Raw genomic sequence first — 6967 nt, 5'->3', positions numbered from 1 at the left:
AATCAGAGAAGGGTGTAATTTCTCTCCAGAAGGACTTGGAGAGACTGGAAACTTGGGCAGGTAAATGACAGATGAGGTTTAATACATATACTGTAAATATAAGGTTATGCATTTGGGAAGCAAGAATAAACAGGCTACTTACAAATTAAATGGGGATAAAATGGGGGAATCCTTGAAGGAGAAGGATTTAGGAGTGCTTGTAGACAACAGGCTTAGCAATAGTGCCCAATGTCATGCAGTAGCTGCAAAGGCAAACAAGATCTTATCTTGCATCAACAGGCCAATGGATGGAAGGGAAGTAAACATAATTATGCCCCTTTACAAAGCATTAGTAATACCACACCTTGAACATGGAGTACAATTTTGGGCTCCATTCCTTAGAAAAGACATTATGGAACTAGAGAGAGTGCAAAGAAGAGCCACCAAATTAATAAAGGGGATGAAAAATCTAACTTATGAGGAGAGGCTAGCTAAATTAGATTTATATACATTAGAAAAGAGGCGTCTAAGAGGGGATATGATAACTATATACAAAGATATTCGGGGACAGTACAGGGAGCTTTCAAAAGAACTATTCATCCCAAGGGCAGTACAAATGACTAGATGAGTCTGGCAGCCGTGTTTTGGATGGATTGAAGTCGTCTCAGACGGACAAGGTGAATGTCAGCTAGGAGCGGTTGCAGTAGTCAAGGTGGGACAAGATAAGTAAGTGAATTAGGATTTTAGCTGCACCATGAGTGAGAAAAGGGCATATCCTCGCAATATTTCGGTGGTGAAAACGTCAGGTCTTTGAGAATGTGAAGGAGACGGCAAAGTCAAGGGTGATCCCTAGGCAGCGAGCTTGGATTATTGATGAGATTATGGTTTTAGTGACAGTGAGGTAGATTTTTTGGGTGTAGTAGTGGAAGAGGGAGATTATTAGTTCTGTTTTGGACGTGTCAAGCTTCAGGTAATGGTGGGACATCCAGGCGAGATTGGGGTGAGACAGTTGGTGACACGGGATGAGAGGCAAATTTGTATGACATAGAGAGATAATCTTTTGATATTGTTAGTTCACCTAGAAAAGAGGTCCAAAGACAGAGCCTTGTGGGACCCCGACAGAGAGAAGTGAAGAGGAGACACCAAAGAAACAACCACTGAAGGAGTGGCTGGTTAGGTCAGACGTGAACCAAGAGAGGGCTGCATCACGGAGGCTAATGTAGTAAAAAGTGCAGGAGAATTATGTGATCAGTGTAGAAAGCAACAAAGATCCAGGAAAATTAATAGGGAGTAGTGACCCTTAGACTTAGCTGTGAGTACTGCACCGACACACTTTATTCGAGCAAATACCCAGTATGTACCTGGCAGATACCTGGAATGCGCCGCTCCTCACCTCTGACAAGCCCCGTTGCGTTTGCCTTCCCAGCCTGGGTTCATGCCTGGCTGACGGGCGGCTGATCTGTTAAATGATAATGATTAGGATTTAATAGGCTGCAATGCTTCGCGTGTCTACCAGATGGCATAAATTCATGAATTGTAATGCAGTATATATATATATATATATATATATACTGTGCAGTATTGCAGCCAGTGGGAATAAAATGCTTCAATCCCTGCCTGGAAAATACCTCAATGCACTCGGGCAGAAAACAGTCACAAACCTCAATACACCCGGGTATACCCGAATTCGTGGGACCAGCCGAGCACGAATAAAGTGTGTCGCCAGTGTAGGTCATTGGCCACTTTTGTTAGTGCTGTCTAGGTGGAGAGTAGAGGACGGCAACCAGTTTGCAAAGTCAAGCAAGGAGTTGAAGTAAAGAGAGTCAAGCAGTTGTATAAAGTATAAGCCACTCAAGTAGCTTGGAGGCAAAGGGGAGGAGAGATAGGGCAGTAGTTAGAGAGGGAAGTTGGGTCAAAAGAGGGTTTCTTTAGAATGGGCATGATGAGTGCATGTTTAAGGGAAGATGGAAATGTGCCAGACAGGAGGTTAAAAAGGTGACAGGGTAGGGCTTAGTGCGTCAGAGGGAGCGGAGATGTGAGGGACTAGGATCAAGGGGGCAAGAAGTAGAGTGAGATGATAACGGAGACATCCTCAATCACAGGGGGAAAATGAGTTGAGGGTGGTTGTTAAGTGTGGGAAGCGAGATACGTGGTATGTGTAGAGCCTGACCTGAAGAGATGTCATGTCTGATGGACTCAATCTTTGAAGTAGGTGGCAAGGCCGTGGGCCATAAGGGGGTGCAGTTGCAGATAGGCAGAGAAGGTAGCTAAAGGCAGCAAATAGACGTTAAGGTGTTAGATCAGAGTTAGTATGAGTGAGGAAAAGTAGATTTGCTTGGCAAGGGAAAGGGGCCGTGTTATAGGAGGAGAGTATGAATTATAGTGGAGGAAATCAGCTTTAGAGTGTGATTTCTCCCAGAAATGTTCAGCAGGGTATGACATTTTTTGGATGTAGCGAGTTAAATTGGTGTGCCACGGGCTGTGGTTGAAAATTGTCAGGGGTGACGTGGCAGAAACTGTTTTTCTAGGACTGATAAGTGTTTTGTTGTATAAAGGTTGCTAGGTCTGGGCAGGCAAGAGTAGAGATTGAATGGAGGAGAGGTTGTGTTGAAAATTGGAGAGGGTCTAGAGCATGTGGAAGTAGTTGTGGAGGGTGGCGTGAGGCTAAAAGTTAGGAGGTGAGGATCAGAGAAAGGGAAAAGGCATGTTAGAGGAGTTAGAGACTGAGCAGGAGCAGAAGCAGAAGAAAACCCGGTCAAGGGAGTGTCCAGTGCAGTGAGTAGTAGAGGTGGCCCATTGGGAGAGACCATAGGAGGTTAAGGAGATAAAATATGGGGGGGTGGGGAGAGGCTGAAGTGGCATTTGGATTGTCAATAGGTATGTTGAAATCTCCAAGGACAGCAGGTGTCAGAAGTGGAAGCAAAGTTGTCAAGAAATTGAGAGGTTGGTCCAGGCGGGGGGGGGGGGGGGGGCGGACGACAATAGATGAGAATACGGAAAGGGGGGAAGAGATGGACAGTGTGGACTTCGATGGATGAAGGGAGGGAAAGTGGGGTATATATGAAATATGCAGCGTGAAGAAAGTAGTATGCCTACTCCATTCCCGGATCTGTGGCTAAGGGAAAGACTATCGTAGGAGAAAGCACTAGGCGAGGTCGTTTCTGAGGGGGTGAGCCAGGTTTGTGGAATGGTTAGGAGGTTGAGAGTTGGAAATGAATAAGTCATGGATAGCTGTAAGTTTATTGCAGACAGATCATGAATTCCATAGGGCACAGGAAAATGGAAGGGAGCAATGTAAGGCCGTGATTATACTGAAAAACGCTGGCGGCTCAAAAACAAAAATTCATAAATCCAATGAAAGGAAACATACTTGTGGCGACGTGCGCACTGCCTGGAGCTGCAGGGTGGACAACTGGTGAGGAGACAGAGGAATTTGTTATTGGCAGGCGACAGTTGCGGCACATGAGCGGTTCAGCCAATGTGGGCGAACCACTCACGGCCACGCCTCCTTGCATCCTCTCCTTCACTGCCGAGGCTCCTTGATCAAGATGCTGCTCGGCAGCAGCACAGGGTGACGTCATAGGATAGCACTGCTGCCCTTGGTATAATCGAGGCGTAATGGGGATGAAGTTGGAGTCGGTGGCGTGTGTGTGTGATGAAAAGGAGATTTGGGGATAGAGTGTGGGACGCATGGATTGGTATGTTGATAGGCTTTGGGTGTAGGATGTAAGGATTGGTATGTGGATAGGGCAAGGATTAGTGGGTATGTCACCACATATATTGAGTAAAAGTAAGGAGAGAGTGTAGGAGGGGAAGTTGCTGAATTGTTTTGAAGGATGGGGATGTGATGTTATTGTAATATACATTGCTATGTGGGACTGTTCATATAGTATAAAGCAGCAGTCCTGTTCAAAATGCATTGCGCTAAGCTCATGTTATGATGCAAACTTGATCCGCAGGGAAAAAAATGTTTTAAAAAGTATATAATAGCGAGTTATTGATGTATTTGGCTTCACTAATGTTTATAGAAAATTATGGTGCCAAAAAAAGAGCAGCTTCCCTCTGCCCTCACCAACCGTGTGAATTTCAGCTCCAGGGACCCCTTGGTTCCCGTGTTACTTCCCAGAGAATGTGCTGCCAGTTTTCTCATGGAGGTTTCAATCCCCTGACGCCGCAGTCCAGTAAAGAGATGACATTGCAGCTTCCTATCGGCCTGCGTGACGTAGGAGATTTAAAACTCCATTTTTTCCCCCCGGGAAGGGATAGTACCGGCAGGAAACAGTTCACTGATTGATGGATTCTCATCACTAACAACAGTGTTTTTCAATCTATTTACTCAATGCGGTACCCTTCTCTACTCCTTTTACCCTGTTCTAGAAATGTGCAATGCTGCTTTAAGACCTTGATTAACTACGCGTTATAAAGAGGTCTCTCTTGCCTCAAAACTTGATCTTCAATCTTCGTTCACTAGTTTAATCATTCTTTGACGTTTACACATTGGTATCGTGCCAGCCCTTCCAACAGCCAATTGTCATCTATAAGCTTGGGGGGAAAAAAATAATAACAATGCACTTGGTAGATGCCAAAACCTCTAGTTTACAACATGTAAAGAACCTCATGCACTGCACACCAGGAAAAATAATATTTTATTTAATTTCAGTGTACATAAGGTAACGTCAAATTCATTCCAAGATATCTGTACTGAAAAGTTTAACAAAATAAAAAACGTAAAACTACAGGTGCGCCGACAAGTATTCTAAAACTTGCCTTGGAAAATCTGGGGCTATCACCAACAAGATCCAGGTACATGCTGCAACATTTCAGTGACATTTCTGCAGAGACTAATGGCCCATTGGATTAACACAGCAGGGGTCCCTGGCAGTCCCATTCAGTTAATCCAATGGGCCATTAGTCTCTGCAGAAATGTCACTGAAATGTTGCAGCATGTACCCAGCATGTACCTGGGTCTTGTTGGTGATTGCTCCAGATTTGTTTTAGAATATTCGTCGGCGCTACAGTATAAACACCCTCTCTAATCCTTATACCAACCCACTGACAAGAATTCAGAAAATGACCATTTGAAATTACAACATTTATAAACTGTCACACGAGTTACGTGGTGTATGTAATTCTATGTGGTTGCAATGCTAAGTATGTTGGTAGGACCATTCGCCCACTACACATAAGAATATCTGATATGTTCAGATATCCTTAACAAACAGGATCTTTTACATCCGGTATCCAAACATTTTACCTTATGCTCGTCTGGTGGTCTAAAGAATTTTAGATTATTTGGCATTGTACACATCCCCACATACATCAGAGGCGGTGATAGATTAAACCGGCTAAATAAAATGGAGATGCAGTGGATTTTTTCTCTACATACTCTTCAGCCACATGGTCTCAATGTGGATTGGGAATTGCAACATTTTATTCATGACTAATGTATCCACAATGTATATATAGTTTTTTCATTTTTTATTATCTTTTCATTCCTTCATTGCTCACCTTCCCCCCATTCCCTCCCCTCCCCCCATCCCCTCCCTTTCTCCTTTCTTTATTAACCCATTATTATCTTGCATTGTTACCTTACCTCATGTTCCCTTTAAAAGTAATGTTGTTGCTACTGATCACTCATCCTCCATAGGGTTGTCTTCTTATCATTACATCTAGTTATTGTAATACAATATAAGACATGTTTGTACCTGTTCATTTTTATTGATACTGTTTTTTTAATTGTAACTCTTTTCTTACATCCGTTTTGTATTTTGTGTAATTTATAGAACTGTATTTACTGGCAGTTTTTAAACTTGGTTGTTATATAGCAATTAGGTGTGCTACCTGCCTCACCTGATGAATATCTGGTGCAGGTGTTTTGTGTTGACTCTGCCTATATCTATGTTCCTCCCATAACTGATGGATCACTCTTTGACAAAGGCCTGAGGGCTGAAACGCGTTAGAGGATCCATCAGCTGCAAATGTCTGTTCAATAAACTTTTTTAGTCACCACCCTTGCTTACGTCACGGCTGTGCTCCGCTCTGCTTCCTGCTGTTGGAGGAGTTCCCTGCATTTCCCTGCTGGACTGCACGCCGGGTAGCTGCTGCTTTTGGGGGAGATCACCGCCGGTCACGTGACCGCCCTACGCGACGCTGTAGTCACGGGAGGGTTGGCGGTGCAACATTGAAGCTCTGGAGGATTGAGTTACGGCGTTCTCACCTTCTGAATCGTGAGTGCTTGCAACAATTTGGTGCCCAGAGCTGGGCCAGTTGCTGAATGATTATATATATATATGCACAGATGCCATGCTAAGCCGTCACATATCCTGACAAAGTGAGTTTGTACACGCAGCAGCTACTGTGCTATTTCTGATGCGCCTGATGGGATAACTTGTTTATCCGTATTTACTAGACCATTTGAAATTGCCTGGACACAAAATCCTGCCTGTTCTACAGGAGAAAAATTGCTTAATATTGTAAGCGTTCTATATATTTAAAAAAAAAATTAAAACGTAAGCTCAAAAAGAGAAAGGTGATCAATAACTATAAAAAAAAAATACATGAACTTTAGGTGGGAAGATCACTTCAGTGCAATTACAAGATCACATTTCACAAGTTGAGTGACTTAATTGATGGCTTCGAATAAGGACAACATTTCTGCAAACAAATGTGTTTATTTACATTGACCATATGGTACATTATAATGATGTGCAAATAACGTACTTCATGCAACATGCTTCTTTTCTTCAACTTTCATCATCGCTAGATTTGAACCTACAGTACTATGTCAGTTGATATTATCCATTCAAACATGATGTTTTGGCACAATGTACAATCTTTGCATAGCCTCTCATCTTGAATTTCAATCATGACACTAGGATTACAGAAGCCAATTAGGATGCATACTCATTTCAGGCCAGTCCCTAGCTTATGTGCTGCCCTTAGGCAAGCACTATTAAGGTCCCCCCTTGCCGCCGCCCCCCCCCAAAAA

The 6967-nt window shown here is 43.4% G+C and overlaps 1 protein-coding gene across 1 annotated transcript in view; it reads right to left on the bottom strand.

The window, feature by feature from the left end:
- Positions 1–6630: 6630 nt before the first annotated feature.
- MLH1 (mutL homolog 1) overlaps positions 6631–6967 on the bottom strand; it is a 75955-nt gene continuing 75618 nt past the window's right edge. The window contains exon 19 of the mRNA XM_075586515.1: positions 6631–6967. This exon is cut by the window's right edge and continues 644 nt beyond it. The gene's annotated coding sequence lies outside the window, so the exon portion shown is untranslated.

Source organism: Ascaphus truei, chromosome 2, assembly GCF_040206685.1.
Source record: "Ascaphus truei isolate aAscTru1 chromosome 2, aAscTru1.hap1, whole genome shotgun sequence".
Lineage (NCBI taxonomy): Eukaryota > Metazoa > Chordata > Amphibia > Anura > Ascaphidae > Ascaphus > Ascaphus truei.
Note: the sequence above shows the minus strand (reverse complement) of the source record. Positions and strands in the feature narration are given on the sequence as shown.